This window comes from Mustela erminea, chromosome 15 (assembly GCF_009829155.1).
Source record: "Mustela erminea isolate mMusErm1 chromosome 15, mMusErm1.Pri, whole genome shotgun sequence".
Taxonomy (NCBI): domain Eukaryota; kingdom Metazoa; phylum Chordata; class Mammalia; order Carnivora; family Mustelidae; genus Mustela; species Mustela erminea.
The window spans coordinates 28,609,233-28,630,144 of record NC_045628.1 but is presented as its reverse complement, the minus strand read 5'-3'; the positions used below and the strand labels follow the sequence as shown (position 1 = coordinate 28,630,144).

The window sequence follows — 20,912 nt, the reverse complement described above, 5'->3', positions numbered from 1 at the left end:
GAGAGAGAGAGAGAGGGAATCAGGCTCCCCGCCAAGCAGAGAGCCCGATGTGGGACTCGATCCCAGGACCCCTGAGATCATGGCCTGAGCCAAAGGCAGAGGCTTAACCTACTGAGCCACCCAGGTGCCCCTACATGAGGCTTCTTATTGGTCTTCCAATCCACCATACTTTCTTTTTTTTTTTTTTTTCAATTTTATTTATTTATTTGAGAGAGAGAGAGAGATCACAAGCCTTGGGAGGGACAGAAAGAGGGAGAAGCCAACTCCATGCTGAGCACAGAGCCTGAGATGGAGCTCAATCTCAGGACCCTGAGATCACAACCTGAGCCAAAGTGAGACACTTAACTGACAGACCCACCCAACTGACCCTCCACCACACTTTCAAAAGCCTTCCCCTCTTTGCCACGACTGAAATGAAATGACCCACCTTCTCCAATTGCCAAACTTCTATTCCTCCCTGTCACCTCAAGTCTTCAGGGAAATCATCTCTGATACCCTCAGGTAAAGTTATTTACTCCCTCCTCTGCGTTTCAAGTCAGCTTCTCCTATCACTACTTTAGTACTTCTCTGGGATGTCTTTCTGTACACATATGCCTCCAAATTTCACAATGGTCGGGTTTAAAGGCCTTTTTAAAATCTCTTTGCACATAATAATGTCAGAGATGCATACATTATGTGTACACAGTAAATATTTAGAAATATTTGTTAAATAAGGGCACCTCGGTGGCTCAGTTGGTTAAGCCACTGCTTCCAGCTTAGGTCATGATCCCAGGGTGCTGGGATCAAGTCCCACATCGGGCTCCTTACTTGGCAGGGAGTCTGCTTCTCTCTGCCTCTGTCTGCCACTCTGCCTGCTTGTACTCTCTCTCTCTATCTCTCTGACAAATAAATAAATAAAATCTTTTAAAAAAAGAAATATTTGTTAAATGAATGAATCTATTATCAACAGTGAAAACTGATTATTATACCATTATATTTAAGTGATGTCATGGAGATTTTGATCCTACTTGCTTCTCTGTCAGTTTATACAGAATGGCATGTGTTCTATGAAGTGTCTTTTTTTTTAACTCATCCTCTGTGAATATCTTTTTTCCCCTCTGTAATTTGGGTTCTTTCTCATTGGGTATGATCATGGTCCTTGTTCCCACTTTTAATTTCTACTGTTTCTATTCTCTGCTACTTCCTTCCTGCTCCCCATTTTGATTAATAGTTCCCATATCCTCTCTCTCTCTCTCATTCTTATGAATCTTTGAAATGTCTTGATTTAATGTATTTCTTGACATGGCATAATTCTTTATTTGGTTTTCATACCTATCATGCGCCAAGGGAAACGCATCTTTATACTAGGCAGGATTCTGACATGTCCAATCATAATCAAAAGATCCCAGAAGTCTCTCCCTCCCTTTTCTATCTGCATTGCATCCACCTTTGTTCTGGTCCCACCTTCTCACACCTGAGATCTAACTGCAACAGCCTCCTAACATCTCGGTCTGCATCCAGTACTCCCCATTCTAATCATAACACGTATCACGACCAGGTTATTCTTCCTAAAACACTGGTTTCATTTTATTAATCCTAGGCACCAAGGCTTTTACCTTCCCTTTGACAACGCCCAGCATTCAAGATTCTCACAGTCTGGTACATCCTGTCTTTCTCATTTTATTCTTCATTTCTCCACTCAAAACATTTAGTAGATTATTTTGGTAATTGGTTCAAAAGACATTTACTCAAACCACACTGATATTCATCCCTTTATGTCTCCTCTTTTGCCTCTGGGCTGGCCCCATGATGCTTTTTATCACTGGACTATGGCAGAAGTGAGGCTGTGGGACTTTTGAGAGGAAGTCTTGAGAAACCTCGCACTAACTTAAGCCTCCCTCCTCAGAAAGTCTGCTTCTTTGCCTAGAATCACACTGAGTTTCTCTTAGCCCAAACCACAACCTTCCTTTTAGGTCCCATGAACGCTCAGAGGGGAAAAAAAGATCCTTTTAATTTTGTCTTTCCAAATGTAGTGCCAGAGCTCTAGGAGAATGCAACCCAACCCACCATCTAATTTCCTGGAGAACAATAACTGTTTGATATACAAATCACAGTGACAAAATCACTTCACCGAGCCTCCATTTCCTCAGCTACTTGGATGAATCTTTGTGAACCTCGTTTCAGATTGCTGATCCATTAACTTACCTCTTCTACCCTGACCTTCTCCAGCTTCACATCCTAAGTAGTTCAAGTCTCATTCCCCACTTCAGACTTCTGCTTCTGGGCAAGATGGAATAACAGAGACCAGACTTACCCCCCTGTCTGAAACAACCGAAAAATGGACAAAATATATAAAACAAAGGTGTCTAAGACAATCAACAACAGGCAACTAAAAATAGTAATCTCTGAGAAATGTAGAACAAATGAAGGGGCCCAAAGATTGCCCAGCTTATTGCATTGAGGAGCATTTCTAGCAGACAAAGGAGGAACTCAGGCATAGCTCGATGAACAACTTGAGTTAAGGATACAGAGCTGAGAATTCAGGGACACCGTGGAGGTTATCAGTAGAGGGACAAAGTTAAAGAGAGGGAGAACAGTGCAAAGAAAGAACCTTCAGAGATTTGCAGAGGGCTCCCCCTTAGGTATTTGCGTATACTGATGAACATATGCATGTACGGGAACTAAAATTAAGTCAGATGTTTACTTCATACTACACACAAAAATCAATTTCAAGTAAATTAAGCAAAATAAATGCAAGAAGCAAAACTTCTAGAAGAAAATAAAGAGGATCTCTATCACATCAAGGTAGGGAGTTTTGGGGCGCCTGGGTGGCTCAGTGGGTTAAGTCTCTGCCTTCGGTTTGTGTCATGGTCTCAGGGTCCTGGGATAGAGCCCCGCATCGGGCTCCCTGCTCAGCAGGGAGCCTGCTTCCCTTCCTCTCTCTCTGTTGCTGCTCTGCCTACTTGTGATCTCTGTCTGTCAAATAAATAAATAAAAATTTAAAAAAAAAAAAAGTAGGGAGTTTTTCTTACATAAGGCACCAAAAAAGCATTGGCCATAATTAAAAAGATTAATAAACTGTGTATACTCAAATTAAAATTACTGTAGCACAAAGGGCCATTTATTAAAGTAACACTGACACAAGTCAGACACAAAGAAAAGATACTTACAATCCATAAAACCAATAAGAATCTTCTGCTCAGAATATACAATAAAATCCCACATACCCATGTTTTTTAAGACAACAAGCTAGTAGTAACAGCAAAAAACAAATAAATAAAAATTAAAAACTGGGTAAATGACATAAAAGGCAATTTTTTAGAAAAGGAGCAATAAATGAGATATATAAAAAATTTCTCAGGAAAATAAAATCATAATAAAATACCATTTCACACCCAGCTCACGGATGTGCAACCATTCATTCATTCATCATTGATTCTTTGGAACCCTATTGGGTACAATGCTCTATTAGGCACATAGAAACATGAAAAGGTGAATAAATAAATGACAATTATTTCATTTACTTTCTCTACTAGGATAGGACCCCATTCTTGTTCTTCGTTGTATCTTCAGCATTTAGGACAATCTCTGGCATTAGGCAGAACAGTATTCAATGGCAGAAAACTGATGCAAATCCTACTCTGAGAATCTCACAGTGTGCGAAGAGGGAGACAAGAAAGCAGCCAACCCTAATACCTCACAGGGATACCTGAGAGTGTCCACAGAGGAGCTAGATTTGGGAGGATGTGCAGTTCTCCAACACTCTGGTCAGACACTACAAGGAGTCAAGATTTGCAACAAGCCTTGGGAAGAAGTTTTGCCTGGCACAGCTTTCTTTTTAAGTCAGCACAGAATATGCACACACACACACACACACACACACACACACTCCTCAAATAACTAATTCCCTGATAGTAAATAACTTCATCTTCAAAATTCCAGAATAAGGAGGAAGGTGAGGAGGATGAGGAGGAAGAAGAGTCTGAGCCATCTATAGCCACACAATTTGCCATGATGTTAGTGTGGCTTTACTACTGGCCATCTTCACAAACATAAGTTTATTATTTCGTTGCCTTCTTTGATGTTACTTTACTGCTTCAGAAAACTTGCCCAGGAAGGAAAAATGTTGCAAATAACTTTATAGTTAGTTCCAGGAACTTCCTAAAAATCTCACTTAAGCAAATACCAAAATGCTCAACTTTTCAATGCAATGACTGTTCTCTAAGACCCTTCAGAACTCTTGACTCCACCAATCCTAAATTATCACATCATAATCTTTACTCAATCCCAGTGAACACCCTCTATCCACAACCCCGTACTGCTGTCTGCCAGCTCCTCCAACCTCCACTACCCTCCAAACTTCAAAGATCTGCTTTAAACCAGACTTCCATTCATTATTAGAACTCTGGAGAGGTAGTTCCCTCCCCAGCACCACCCCTGACTTGACTGTAGTATAAATAAATTCAGCTTCGTCATATCAACAGGTTGTCTGGTGGTATTCTCAGAGACCTAACATTCTATAATCCTTCTCCTCTTCTTTGTCCTTATCATCATCATCATCACCATCATCACTAACATGGACCAAACCCTAATTACATGCCAGGCACTTGCTAATTAGTTTAGATACCTAATAATCACATCCCTTACACAAATAGAGTATTTCTAAGCAAGTAACTAATTAAATTATAGGATATGTATTCAAATGAGATGTCAAAATTCTTCCAAAAGAGAAGTTTGTATTTTTCACTGTCCTTCTCCATGAAGATTATGGGAGCCACAGAGGTGCAAGTCTGAAAGACACTCTGGAGCAGATTTCCTTGGTAAGCACCACTGGAAGCCATCTGTGAGTGTAGTAGCACTAGCCTTCATGGCTCAGCTAAGTTGAGTTCTACTACAAGTTCTATTTTAAGAGAAATAAATGTTCTTCTCCTCTCAATATTAAAAGGAAGTGACCTTCTCACAGAAAATATTAGCTGATAAAATGAATAACGAAGGTGCTAAAAACACGAACAACATAAAGGTAGGGAGACTTTAAGGAGGAGAAATGTCTGTGCTTCGCCTTTCACCTCCAAATAAAGAATAATAGGTGTTCCGTTGGCAAACTGTGAGAGTGAAATGGGGTGACTGAGCTTTGCAACTAAAATAATATCAACTGTATATTGTAATTTCACTTTTGCAACACCACACTTTTGCCTTTGTGGCACTGCCAGTAAAAATTCATTTTCAAGCAGCACAGCTCAACAGCCTGGGCCTTGGCCTTAATTCACTTTTCCTGCTAAGAGCCAAGGAGAGAGGTAGCCTTGTATAAGGAGGATGGACGGCAGAGCACTCCATCGGAAGAGGCCACATGCTAAATTAATCATGTTCCAGCCAGAATTTGCAATTCTTGGAGAGATGCTCAAGACGGTATGAAAAATTTAGAGGTAACAGGGAGAGAGGGAGAGTTTGTGAAGCAGAAAACTTCAGAGGGCCCTTTAAATGTGCGGGATGCATTAGAGCTTCTCACACGTGAACAAGATAGTGGCCTTACCCAGAACATAGTAACTAAGGACTGCATTCTCATAGGTGCACCTTGAGAAGGGAACAATCATCCTGGTACATAGAAATTTCTGATTTGATGGCCAGTTTAAGGGATTAGTATATTCATGAAAATCACCCGTCTTAAAATTTAACATCGACTTATCAAAGCCAGCAGGCAAGGATAGTGTCAGTCCAAGATAACAAGCCCTATTTAAGAGCAGAGCTTGATTGCTTAGATGAGTTTGGGGCTTTCTTAGTTATTATCATTATTTTCATGGATACTTTCCCTCTGTTTCTTCTTTTACCTAACTAGTTTTATTTCTGAGTTCTTAGGATCTCCATTTTCTGTTAAGGACTTCACCACTGGTTCACTACAGGTAGTCAAATATGGCCTATTCTATAGTTTCTTCATCTCAAAAATTAAAAAAAAAGAAATTTGTGATGCATCATCAATGAAAACCATAAGAGGTTTTTTTTGTGTGTTTTTCTAAGAACAGTTTGTCTATAGGGACTCTTGATTTTTAGTATTTTTTAATTTATTTTATTTTAATTTTTTGTGTTCTAAAATTCATTGTTTATGCACCACACCCAGTGCTCCATGCAATACGTGCCCTCCTTAAAACCCACCACCAGGCTCACCCAACCCCCCCCGCCCCCCTCCAAAACCCTGTTTGTTTAAGAATTTAAAAATAAATAAATAAATGCCCTAACTACAATGACAAGAAACTTAACATGAATGCAATGCAGTTTAGTTATATTCCATGACAGTTGCTAGAAAAATGCTGTCCTTTTTCCCTTGGGGACCCTCAAGTGATACCTGGAAGAACTATTCTGTCCCACCTCACTCCCGATCCCAGCATCTCTTCCTACCGATAATGCAATTTCCTTTCCTGTGGTAGAAAATGGCTTCCGCGTGGCCAGAGAAGAAGAGACTATGGCAAACTTTGGATTCAGGAAATTACGAGGCCTCTGCTCACAGTTGCAATTGGACGGGTGAATTGTCGAGCTGAGTGGTCTTGGGGAGTCACAAGATGAATGAGTGCTGGAGCTAAAACCCACTTGTCCTCCAGAGCCTCTGGCTGCCCAGGTCTTCTAACATTTTCTCCCTCTCTGACTCTGTGATTTAGTCCCATCTCCTCCACCTTCTCTAAAGGGACTTCCCTGCCCCAAATCCCATGTTCTTAATCCTAGCCTTCAACCAGCAGCTAAAAATTCATTCCTAGTGGGCTGTTAATAATGACTGACAAGAAGCCTGAAATACAATCCTTGTCTGCTCTCAGGAGCTCAGTTATTCCTTGGTTGTGGAGAGACATTTTCCCCTTATCATCAATTAATATTTCATGAGTTGCTGTTTCTTTTTATTAACTCCATCCCAAACAATTTAGTTTTTGAACTCTCTTTCCCCTCCCCCACCCTCTGCTTCCCAGGGGACCCCCCCTCCTCCCAGTGAGATGTGAATTACAGGTAGTGAGTTGCTCCTAATGCAGTTCACCTCTTCTAGTCACTTAAGAAAGCCACTTGTGGCCACTAAAAGCAGCCCTCAAAACTCAGGACTGGAATGAGAAAGAGGAACTGAGTCTTATATAGCTTTGAGCTTTTCTTTAGTTCCTCCAATCCACCACACTCAACTCAGCCTTTACACAGCTGTGTCCCATCTGCCTGGGACACTCTCCATTCCCTACCACCCCAAGTTCTAACTTGGTCTCATGCTTCTGAGTTCAAGGTACATTTTATGACTTCGGGTAGATGTTGGGTAACTCTTGTACATAAAAGTTGGAATCCTGAATTATATGCTCCCATAGCACCTGGTACCTCTACTTATCCTGCTTCTGAAATATCCATCATTACTTATTGTCTTCCACACCAGATTGAAAAGATCAGTAGGGCTGGTTCCTTATTGCTTGACCAGTGAATAACAAGTGTTTATCAAATGAACAAATAAAGGCAAAACTCGTGTTTGATTCTTTCTTCTATCTGCCATAACATCTAGCAGGGTAACTGAGACATAATAATTCATAATAATTAGCACTCAATAAAATGCTTATGGATTAAATGCAGGAATAAGAACCCTGAGGATGTCAGCTGAATTCAGCATTCCCCAAATCAACTGGGAAAATCCTTCCTACAATGGCTGTTGCCTGATCTCTCGGTGGGCCCCTTGCCTTGCTACTTGGCTTAGATAAAAGCTAGAAAGAACAGCACTACAGGAAAAAAAAAAAAAAAAAAAAGTAATGTGCAACGGAAACACTCAGAAGTGATATTCCTTTTCTTTTAACTCCTACTGTTGAACATTTTCCCCCAAACTCCCAAAAGGGAAAGATCACTGAAAGCACACCCATTTAAAAAAAAAAAAAGTCACCCCTGATATGTTTTTTTTTTTTTCTTACAAGATGTGTGATATTTAAATTCTCACCCATGAATATGTAGCTAATATTGACTAATGGGAAATGTAAAAGGAAGAAAGCTAAGGTTTTTTAAAGCACATCCATTGAAATTAGGGTCATATGTAAGAAATTTGTTTAAAAAATTTTTTCTGAGCCACATCCAAAACTCCAGAGGGCACATAAAATAATGGAAGTGTAAACTACTGGGATTTGGTGCTGGTTAGTATGTTGGCACAATACATGGCTTCCTATGTGGTTTAAAAAATTAAGGAATTTTTCCTTCTTCCTTTATCTAGTAGCCTCCAAAATTAAAACAGTTTTCTTTTCTTTGTGGAATAATACAAGCTAACCAAATTATACTCTAATATTTTCATTCAATGACTTGGAAAGTCATGAAAATGTTTGTATGGGGAGTTGCCTATACAGAAAAAGAAAGAAAGGACCATATCAGGAGGATTTTTAAAAAGAAGATAAAACAAAGAATTCCAAGGATTGTCACAATCTGATCTGCATAAATAAAAGATAATAGCTTCCCTGAGCTGGCCAACCTTTGTGTGGAGTGATCGGTCTGTGGAGAGTCATGTCTGAGAGGCTGCAGGTCATTATGGCAGGATAAAGCCTATTTCTCATTTATATTAAAGAATCTTGCCTGTTAAGGGCTTGATTTGGATCTCAGACATAAATGCGCCCAGGGCTGCTCACCTAGTTAAGTCAATTGCTACATATGCATTCTCTCCCTAATACACACACAGAGTTTATCATTCACAACTCAACCATTACGCCTAATGTTCTTTTCTTGATTTAGAAAGAATAACAGATCAGAAGGACTCAAATTGAGGGAATTAGAACATAAAATATAAACCTAAGATAGATTTTTTTTTCTAATTTTCTATATAAGATGTGAATTTTCTCCCCTGTTAGACAGAACTTGTTACACCAAGAGAAGACAATAAAACTGTGTCTGTTTTTGTGTTACTGTTTGATTTACATTATTATCTGGTTCCAGGCAAGATGGATTATTCCAAGACAGTATCTGGAGATCCATGCAATGGAAACTTTTACATGATTAAAAAAAAAAGAAGAAGGAAGAAATGAAAAGTCCAAACAAGTCCAAACAACACAATAAACAAAGCCTGACTACAAGAATGGATAAATGTGTATTAAGAAACCAAAGGAAGCTATGGTCTGTGGGGTCCTAAGAGAAACTATGGGTATAGTTGAAAGACTTCCTTGAGTTGGGCTTCATAAGGTCCATATAGTTTTTGTGGGGTCCCCACCTTATAGGTCTGTGGGTTTAGAAATTCACTGTATAACTTCAGCCAGGCACAATCACAATCAGGCCCTACTGAATTGAGTTGCATCAACATTAATTTTTAAAAAAAGATTAACTGTACAGATATTTCCAATTAAAAAGCCAATGGATTAATTTATGAGGCATTAATAATATGACATAATAGGAAAGTTCTGGTCAGAAGATTGGAGCTATGGTCTTAGATCTAGGTAATTTCCACGTCTGAGACCCTTTGTGAGACAGGGCTTCTCTGGTTCTCAATTTTCCTAATCATAACTGAGAGGCATTAAGAGTTAATTCAAATCCATGAGAAAACAGTTCAATAGACAAAGGAGGAAAAGACAGGAATAGACGGGCAGTATAGTAGGTTGTCTTAGGTTGTTTTGAGAAGGTTAGGTTGTTCTCGAAACAACCTAAGACAACCTTGAAGTCCCCAAATGTATCAGTACTGAGGACACTTATACCAAGAAGCTCCAAGCATAGATGTCAGGATGGTTTGAAAGTAAATGAACAAAGGGCTCATTCTGCAGAGTATTGTTGAACCTGTGACCTGCAGACCCAGGAAGGATCATAAACTAATTTTATTGGAAGGTATTGCCTAAAACAATTGTTTTCAATAGGAACGGTAGTGCCTCCCCAGGAGAGGTTTGGAAACAAGGGAGGGTTTTTGTTGTCACAAGGATTAGAGCCCAACCAGCATTTTAGTTAGCAGAAGGCAGAGATGTTACGTGTCTTGGAATGCACAAGACAGCTCTGCACAAAGAACTGTTCACATAGAATTTTGTAGAACATCATATTCATGAATGTATTTTTATAATTATCTAATTTTGGTATACATATAAATAGTATTATTTGCCCAGTTTTAATATATGCTGAATTTGCAGGATGGTATCCAAAGTAAATCAAGGAACAATTACAGTTTATTATGATATTTTTATTAATAAAGTTCACAGTTTTGAACAATCTTACCATTCATGACATTTGAGTCAATAGTAAGACAGTCTGCATTGACAGCTGTGGGATTCATGGTGATGGTATATACAGATACAAACATCTTTTTAGAAAAAATTACTTTTCCTTTCACTCTTCCTTCATCATAAAGTTAGGTCAAGAGATATTACAAAATGTTTGTTACATAAAAGGGGAGCATTGGGTATGACAGCATTGAAAACACTGATCTAGGGCAAAGATCATCTGTATGGTAAAAAATAAAAAATTAAGGGGGGAGGGTGGTTCAACTGACTTAAATGGGACAAACTGCCCTTTCTTGGAACAAGCGAAATTGTGTTCCATTTCTGGGGACAAAAATTTGAAGGGAGAAAGTAGTAGGAGAGGTATGACTGAACCCAGAGCACCTAGTGAATATGTAGCCATCCCAGAACAATGGAAGGGTAAGCTAAGGACAAGGGTCTCTGGGCCTATTTCCCACTTGGAATCCTGGGAAGATGTCACTTTGCACTATACCCCTACCCAGAACGTGGTAATTACAGCAGAATAAAAAGGCAGTGGAGCACACATAGGCAGCAGACCAGAAAAGGTGGCCCTGAGATTACAGTGGCTCCATGTGGTGGGTGTGGAAGGAATCCTGTCATTCACAGGTGCTTTCAGTGAGGGGGTCAGCTCGCAGCCGAGAATAGCAAGGTTAGTCACGCAAGTTGCCCTCCTGTGGGTAAGCTAACCCTAAAGGAGGTTCTGTGATGTGGAGTGGGTGGTCAAAGCCAGGACTGAATGGAGACCATGGCTGAGATCAGCAGACCACAGGATCTGCAGAACTGGAAAAGGAGCCCTGACTATGCCGAGCTGATAGATCAAAGCAGCAGAGCCGTCAGGACCAAGCAACCAGGTGAACAGGGAACATCCAAAACACCCAAACCCAAGACCCTTTCCCTTCCAAAAACTCCTATCCTCCCTGGACCTGACATTAACCAGCTAAGTAAAAAATTAAAAGGAGACAATTTTTCGGACACATCTCTGTTTTCCAAGGACTGCATTTTTATCTTCCTCTTTAGTATGTGCCTCTCCTTTCTATGTACATCAGAAGTTGCTCATCCTGAACTTGAACGGTGGGAACCAGAACTGAATGTGAGTCCAGCCCACAGCATTACATTTATCATGAATCTAAGACGACTAAAATAAAAACAAGAATAAGAATGCCATCTACTGGCACGGAAAGCAGCAAGGGCTCTAGCAAATCTGCATTTAGTTTAAATGGGGAACACAGGGAAGGAAAACAATTTTTTTATTTTTTTATTTATTTTTTATTTATTTTATTTATATATTATTTTATTTATTATTATTTATTTATTATTTTTTTAAATTTTGTTATGAAATGGTGATTGCCAGAGAATGGAGAGTCACACCTAAATAGGATTAAGGGGATCGATCACAAATAAATAAATTCTTTCTTAACTAGTTAATCTCTTATCGTCATCTCTCAATTTTGTATTTGCTACAAGAGGCTCCATTTGGGCACAAAAGAGGTATATACAATGACAAAAAAGTTTTGCTTTATTGACTTAGAAAACTGTTTAAAAACAACCTAGTCTTGTTCTTTCTTCAACATTTTAAAATATGTATTTATAAGTTGGTTTGCCTCTGTAGACAGAATGATAGAGCATATGACTCTGTCAGCTGTTTCCATTTTCTATATATTAGGAGTTACGTTGGATTTCGTTTTCACAATTTTATAGATGGCAAGCAAGAGACTGATAAATTGTATTTGTCAATATTGATTACCATTTATATGATAATTTGGTGAATTTTCCTCTGTTAGCAAGTGATAATTCAAATTTTTAAACTCTTTCCATAATGAATCATTTCTTTCTAATCATTTATTTGTTACTTTAAAACCCCATTCAAGGGACACCTGGGTGGCTCAGTGGGTTAAAGCCTCTGCCTTCGGCTCAGATCATGATCTCAGAGTCCTAGGATGGAGCCCCACGTTGGGCTCTCTGCTCAGCAGGGAGCCTGCTTCCTCCTCTCTCTGCCTACCTCTCTGCCTGCTTGTGATCTCTGTCTGTCAAATAAATAAATAAAATCTTGTAAAAAAATAAATAAAATAAAACCCCATTCAAAATCTAGGATTTCAATAGGTTCTTGGTGACTTGGTAAAATGTCCAAAAATTCAAGGTTTATTTCATTGCCTACAAATATCCAATTGTTTCAGAACTGTTTGTGAAAAAGATTATCTTTTCTCCTGTCTTGGCACACATGTTGAAAACCAACTGACCATACACGTGTGGGTTTATGTCTGGATTCTATATGCTGTTCCATTAATCTGTTTGTTTGTTACACACTAATTCCATATTCTTTCAATTACCTAGCTTTATAGTAAATTTTGATATCAGGTAGTGTAAGTCATCCAAATTTGTTCTTTTTCAGGTTGTTTTGGCTACTTTAGGTCCTTTCCATATAAATTTTAAAATCAAATTTTTAAATGTTTACAAAATTTTAATGTCAATTTTTACAAAAAAGGGCTGCTGAGATTCTCACTGCGATGGGCTGAATTTATAGATCAATTTGAGGAGAACGGACAACAATATTGAATCTCCTGCTCCATGAATATATCTTTGCATTTATTTAGGTCTTTTTAAAATTTTGCTAACCAATGATTTGCAGTATAAAATTTAAGTAAAAATTAATCATATACCTAAATGTTATGGTTAAAATTATAAAAATTTTAGAAGAATAGAGAAAAATTCTTAGTGACCCTACATTTAGCAAAGATTTCTTTAATAGGACACAAAAAATCACAAACTATAAGATAAACTGGATGTCATCAAAATTAAAATTTTTCTCTTCTAAAGATACTACTACAAAAATGAAGTGTAAGCCTCAGACTGGGGAAACCATTGCAAAGCCCATCTATGAAAAAGAATGCGTCTAGAATGTTTGAAGAACTCTCACAGTTCCATTAGAAGAGAATTCGCTTTTTTAAATCGATAAAAGATTTGAACAGGTATATGATCAAAGGAGATATATAGATGACAAATAAGGACATCAAAGATGCCCAATATTAGTCATTAGGGAAATGCAAATTAAAACTAAAATGAGATCTCAGTACATTGCCAGTTGACTGGCTTTTTTAAATTAAAATGATTTTCTATGCCAAATGTTGGTGAGGATGTGGAGCTATTAGAACTTTCATATACTGAGGGAAGGAATAATAAATTGTACAATCACTTTGGAAAATAGTTTGACAGTTTTAAGTTAAAAAGACACCTACCATATAACTCCGTAATTCCATGCCTAGGCATTAAGTTAAGAGAAATAAAAACAGGGGTGCCTGGGTTGCACAATGGTTGAGCATCTGACTCCTGGTTTCTGTTTAGGTTGTGATCTCAGGGTCCTAAGATCAAGCCCTGCATGGGGCTCTGCACTCAGCACAGTCTGTCTGTGAATCCCTCTCCCTTTCCCTCTGGCACACCTGCTCATGCTCTCTCTCTCTCTCTCTCTCTTTCTCTCTCTCTTTCAAATAAATAAATCAATCTTCTAAAAAAAGAAACAGCAAGAGAGAAAAGCATGTATTTCTACAAAGGCTGGTAAAGGAACATTCGCAGCAGCTTCATCTGTATTAGCCAAAACTGGAAAAAACCCAAATGTCCATCAGCATATGAATGGATAAATAAGTTGTGTTATATCCATAGAGTAGATTACTACTCAGCAATAAAAAGAAATTAAATTACTCAGAAATAAAAAAAGAATACATTACTGCTACACACATGAAATAACACAGATTAACTCAAAATAGTTAAGCTGAATAAAAGAAACCAAACAAATAAAAAGGGCATATGCTCTTATTCCATTTACATAACACTCTGTAAAATGCAAACTTAACTTTAGTGACCCAAAACAAGTTAGTAGTTTCCCAGGACTGGAAGGAGGTTGGGGAAGGAAGGAAGATAGAGATTATAAAGAGGCACAAAGAAACTTTTTTTTTTTTTTTTTACATTGTAAATGACAAGATGATTGAGGGTTATTAAATACCTACATATACATTCAGAATCGTTCTATCTGACTTTGTAATAAAAAAATACATGAATTAAAAAAAAAATCATCATTCTACTTCACTGTCATGATGCTTATTGCCTTACCCTTCTTGGATAGGTGCAAATAAGCATAATTAATCCTTTAGGTCAAAAACGTAACCAAATAAAATCCCTGATTTGAATTTTCGTAAAAAAAAAAAAAGAAAAGAAACTTTTTGGAATATAGAAATGTTCATTGATCTTGACTGTGGCGATGGTTTTACTGGTATATACATATGTCAGAACTCACCAAAGTCTACATTTTAAATATATGCAGTTTACTTTATTTCAACTATACTTCAATAAAGCTTTAAAAATAATGTCATTCAATTGTGGCAAAAATCTGAGTAAATAAAATATTAATTTTTAAATTTTTTGTTCTTTGACAGATATACTTTTGGTGTTTCTGGTGCTTTAATCGTCAGTGACATTTTCGGCACAGTATTAATATAATAGACCTTGTATTCTGGTACTTGTGCCCAGAGTAGAGGGACAGAGTAATATGATTGCATCTACAAGCTGGACTCACCTACACCCCAAAATTTATCACTGGGATATTCCTATATTTTCTATCAACCAAGTAGGATTCCACGGATTATGTCTGCAACTGAGCTTGACCATTCAATCATTAGACCCATCTATACTGATAGATTTGAAAATATAGCATTCAGCATATCCCATGCTTCTGAATGATCAAGCTGATTGTGCACATTAAAATACAACCAACCACAAAACTGCAGCTTACCCTCAAAAGATGGCCAATTAAGTTAGTGTGAAAATAAAGCCACTTGCCCTTTACCTAGAGTTGGCCATTTTAACAGAGTCAAAGAAAAGCTTTCAAATCTTTCTCCAGTTTGCTTCCTTTCCAGTGGCAACTGGGCTTGCTTCACTTCACTGAAAATGAAATTAGTGACAGGAAGTAGGCCATTTTCCTTTAGTTATGTGGACATGCAAGGTAAAAAGAGAAGTTTCCTCTCTTGGGCCTTAAGAGTTTAGAAATGGCCCAAAACAACATTGCAAACAACACTGTAACTGTTAAATCCCTAATAAGATGTAAGAGCTCATTTGGTCCATTTCCCTGTATCTCAACAAAAATGCTTTAAAGAGTCCCAAAAGATTGTAATCATTTACAAGAGTCTTCAAATCCTCAGAAAAAATACTCTTAATCTCTTTTAGAAACTTCCTTTCCGCCAAGGAGCCCATGGCTGAAGTTTCAACTAACTCTGAGGGACACTCTTTAAGAATCAATGAGCTTGTTTTCCAGAATTGCTGCACCCGTTTGCACTCTAGCCAACAGAGCAAGAGGGTTCCCCTTTGTCTACATCCTTGCCAATACCTGTTGCTTTCTGTGTTGTTAATTTTAGCCATTCTGATAAAACGTAGTATATGTACACAATGGAATACTATGCAGCCATCAAAAAACCCGATATCTTGCCATTTGCAATGATGCGGTTGGAACTAGAGGGTATTATGCTAAGCAAAATAAGTCAGTAAGAGAAGACAATTATCATATGATCTCCCTGATATGAGGAATTTGAGAGGGAGTGTGGGGGTCGTGGGGAGAAGGGAGGGAAAGAAAAACAAAACAACATGGGACCGGGGATGGAGACAAACCATAAGAGACCCTTAATCTCAGGAAACGAACTGAGGGTTGTTGGGGGGGTGGGGAGGGATAGGATGGCTGGGTTATGGACATTGGGGAGGGTATGTGCTATGGTGAGTGCTGTGAATTGTGTAAGACTGAGAATTCACAGACCTGTACCCCTGAAGCAAATAATGCATTATATGTTAATAAAATAAAAACAATTTTTAAAAATTTTAGCTTTATCAACAAAAGCCAAATTATGGAAAGAGCACAAATGTCCATCAACTGATCAATGGATGAAGAACATGTGGTGTGTGTACATATATATTTGGGGTGTGTGTGTGTGTGTGTAATGGAATATTACTCAATCATAAAGAAGAATGAAATCTTGCCATTTGTAATGGCAAATGGAGCTAGAGATTATTATGCTAAATGAAGTCAGTCAGAGGAAGACAATTCCACGTGATTTCACTCATATGTACAATTTAAGAAACCAAACAGATGAACATGGGGGGGAAGAGATAGAGAGAGGAGCAAAGTAGAAAATGGATTCTTAACCATATAGGTTAAGGTTGCTGGAGGGAGGTGGGCAGGAAGATGGGTTAAACGAGGGATGGGTATTAAGGAGGGCGGTTGTGATGAGCACTGAGCATGGTATGTTAAGTGACGAATCCACTAAATTCTATACCTGAAACTAATATTACACAGTATGTTAACTATCTGGAATTTAAGTAAAAACTTGAGGGAAAACAAAGAATCAATGAGCTCATTACTTTCGGTCTTTTCTCACAGTTTTCTCTCGGATCAGAGTCCATTGTCAGAGTTTTCCAAGTCCTTCCCATGAACACCGTCCTGGCTCTTCACAGTCTGGCTGCATGAGTGACTCTTCACCAGAAGTCCCAACTAGATGAGGATTCTTTTAAGAGGGTTCCAAAATGCCCACCTCCCTGTTTAGCCAGGGCCTAAGTGTTCAATAAACTTCTATTGAGTCAATGTATAACTAAATACCTCTCAAATATAAACAAACTGGACTGAAAACTTTACATTTAGAATCCAAAATGGTGGGGCACCTGGGTGGCTCAAGTTGGTTAAGCAGCTGCCTTCAGCTCAGGCCATGATCCCAGGGACCTGGGATGGAGCCCCATGCTGGGCTCCCTGCTTCGCAAGGAACGTCTGGAACTACCCCTCCTCTCCAAGCCATTACCTCTCCCCTGCCTTATTGTCATGGCTTCCAACTGGGCTCCCTGGTCTGCCTTTGACTCCTTTAGCTTCTTCTCAAGCCATCACTCAGAATGCATCTTTTTCCCCCAACATTTATTATGAACATTTTCAAATAAACAGCCCCCAAAAATGTATACAGTGAACTCATATATCTACAACCTTAGTTCTATAATGATTATACTTACTTTATTATGTTGTCTCTCCCTCTTGATCCTCTTAAAATATAATTCACAAGAACCTCCAATAGCTTCCTGTCTCCTTCAAAGGAAAAACCAAATCCTGGTCACGACCAGCAAGGACCCAAGTGATCTGCACCATCCCATCTTCTCTGCCTTTATATCCTACTGCTTCTTGCCTGCTCCCCTCTGACACACATTCCCAGCTCATTCCTCCCCAGCCGGGCTTGTGACCCTGTTTAAGACATACCAGTCTTTGCACTGGCCATTCCATCAGCCTGGAATTCTCTTCCTAGAGATTTCTATGTGACTCATTCCCTCACTGCTTCCCACATCATAATCTGGTAAGGCCTTCGCTGCCTGCTCTATTTAAAATTGCAAACCACCCTTTCCTTTACCTTCCTTCTTTCCCTAGTTTTTATTTCCTCAGTAGCCTTTACTATCATGGCACTCCACATTTTAGCTTTTTGTTTTCTCTGTCTCTCCCCATTATAATTTATTATTGTATGCAACACACAAATCATTGCATTAGGCATTTTACATATGTTGACCTCAGTTGATTGCACAATGCCTCTCTGAAATAGAGATTCTTACCCTCTTGTAATAATAAGGAAACAGACTCAAGGAGCTGAATAACTTGCCCAAGAGCACCAAAATATGCTGGGGCAAGAATTACAACCCGGGTCTGACATAGCTGAGGTCCCTTCTTTTTCACATGATAGGGACACTTTTGGTGAGACAGGCGGAGCCCCCAGGTAGCGCCCTAGCCAGAGGCTATAGTCACATCTATTCCTCCTTTTGTATATAAATGGTTCTTTCTTCAGGATGTACCAACTAAAATTCTAACCTTGCAAGAGGAGAAATCTCACATCAGGAGTCGTCAATACTTCTTTGGGGGTAGATTAGATGACAAAAAGAGAACCTCTGCCATGAGGAAGTTCAAGGGGCCTGGAGTGTATATAATAGAAAAATCAAGGATTACAGAAACCCCCAGAGCACTGAGGGGCACATATAGATGTATGACATACTTATCATTTTTCCCAGAAACAAACTAGAATTCAAGGAAAACTATGCATACATCCCTGCTTCATTCCTGTATTATAGGATTTATCACAAGACATAATAATACATCTGTTGATACATTGCTATTTCTTTCGCTAGACTGTGAACATCTTAAATCCCAGGAATGCAATTTATTCATCTTTGAACAACCCCGTGCCTAGCACAGTTTTTGGCACATAATGGAATCTTAATAGATTTTTGTCAAATTAGTTAATCAAGTGAGTGAATGAACGCATGAATGAATGATGAGAAAAGACCTGGGAGCAAATTGCAAAGGAAACTCTACTAAGTAGGAATGCACATTCTTTAAAAACCCTTTTGTCTTTTCTCCTGGCTCCAAATAAAAAAGTACCACCTTAAGTAACACTATTGCAATTGCAGTGGGATTTGAAAGTGATTATTACATATCACAATAATATTCTAATTTAGGGTAATCTTTCAACACTGAAACAAGTGCATGAAATCCAGTAATTGGTTAAATATTGGTTTAATCTAAATCTGAACTTTAGTCCATCACAACAATTCTCCTCCCCCACGCAACCCCTTTCCAGTCCTCTCTACTGCGTGACAGTATTTGTATCTGTGTCTGGGTACCATATTTTACCATAAATCCTTAAGATCAGAGACCATGCCTTATTCCTACAGCCAGAAGAGCAATGCTCTGAAGACAGTGGGCATGCACACAATATGATTAAAAATTATAGTCATATTTACTGTCTTTCCACCTTCTCCCAAATAAAATGAGAGTAGGTTTTTACTACAAGTCAATTGTGATTACTAGGTCAACACGTATCAGGGCAGACAGGCTACCAGTCACATAGCTTCAGAAAGATCACATTAGACATACCACAAGACAATCTAATGGGCCATGTACAAGAAAACAATTATCACTATTAATTGTAATAACATTAATTAGTATTGACATTTGCTAGATTTTTTTAGAACTTGTACAAAAGTATTTATATACTTCAGCTCACTTAGTTCCTACAACACAAAATTCATTATGTACAACTATTACCCCTCGTGTTCTGAGTGAGCAAATTAAGCTATGGAGACATTGAGCAAACTTCCTGGGGTCATCCTAGGTGTGAAAGCAGAGAATGAGCAGGTTTGTATGGGCTCAAGGGTTCTACAGATCTATAATTTTAGCATTATTTTGATTGCTTTATTTGGAGTTGGGCTTTTGAGGAGGGTTGGTTTTTTTTTTTTTTTTTTTTGGTATCATTTTCATTTGATTTATTATTTATTTCATCCGGGTGTTCTTTAGACTTACAGAGATTGTCTTCAAGTACAGGATCTGTATCATGTTCAGAAAGCCTATCGACCTTCGTAGGAGTTGAGAGAGTTGATTTCTTGATTACCCTGCACTGTTCTATCACTTACAGTAATAATTACAGAAGTAAAAGTGTAATAAAATGGGAGGTTTTAACCCATATTTTATGAGTCACAAATGGGCTCTTAAAAGCTGCCATTTTATTATTTCCTTTAGAGATACTTAATAGGTAATGTCAGTAGTAAAGTTTAGTGCCCAACCAGCACTTAATATTCCATGCCTCCAGAATTATCAACTCTCCTTAAAGGAAGAATAATCAAAAGAGGTTTGTTGTGTGCATGTGTGCGTGTGTGTGTGTGTGTGTGTGTGTGTGTGTGTGTGTATCTAGTTTCACATCATCTAGGTTAATAACTCAAATGTAAAGGAGCAGGAATCAAAGGGCTACCATCAACTATATAGATTAGGCAATGAAAAAAAATAGGAAAAGAGCCAAAATGAGAATATTATCCAGAAAATTAAAATTGTATGTGGCTATACATATAGCACATACCACCTGGAAGAAATAGCCTTAAATTGTAGACACAGCATGAAACAGCCATTGTAGAGTAGGTTAGTTTCACATTAACTCATATAATCTGACCTCTTCTGACATAGTTCAACACCTGAAAATTTTTCATTCCTCTCTAATAAACTAAACATCTCTTCACCTTGGTTCAGCTAGATTTCCAATAACTACCCTAGCTAGAAGCTGCTGATTAACTGGCCTCTTTTCAGCTCTTGCCTAACTGTTGGCTTCTTTGCATTTTCTGCAAAACAAGTGCACATCTTTATATTTAGGCATCATTGGAAGTAGTTCGTCACCTCATAATTTAACTTGCAGCAAAGCCTAATCATCCCCTTTCCCAACACCACCAACCCAAAGTTGTAGGTATATCTGGTCACTACCATAGTCTCTTCACATGGCGTTAACCCACAGAGTTGTTGTTGTTCAAGAGTTTACTAGGAGGAGCCAGCATTTCTGAAGACCTGGGAGATGTAGGCTATAGATCAGTATTTATAATACTGATTCTTTGAAATTTGTGGAGACTTGCTTTTTAATCCAGTTAGTGATCATTTTTTGCTAAATGTTCCATGTGTGCTCAAGAAGAATGTATATTCTTTAAGCATTTGGTACAGACTTTTATTAGATCAAACTATTTACTGTTGTTCAGATTTCTGTATATTTATTAAATATCTGTTGAATATGATAATTGAGACAGTATAATAAATTTTTTACTATTATTAGAAGTCTGTCTTCCTCTGGTTCTATCAATTTTTACTTTATAGGTTTAAAATATTTTGTTAGAAGCATATGAGTTTAGAGTTGCTAGTCTTCTGGTAATGTTAGTATTTTA

The 20,912-nt window shown here is 38.2% G+C and overlaps 1 long non-coding RNA gene across 2 annotated transcripts in view; it reads right to left on the bottom strand.

The window, feature by feature from the left end:
* Positions 1–20,912, bottom strand: part of LOC116574385 — a 44,678-nt gene that overhangs the window by 6,055 nt on the left and 17,711 nt on the right. For both annotated transcript variants that reach the window (XR_004279255.1, XR_004279256.1), the window contains exons 2-3: positions 18,031–18,131; positions 17,193–17,265 (exon numbers count right to left, since the gene is read on the bottom strand). This is a non-coding gene — a long non-coding RNA (uncharacterized LOC116574385). The remainder of the gene's footprint in view (positions 1–17,192; positions 17,266–18,030; positions 18,132–20,912) is intronic.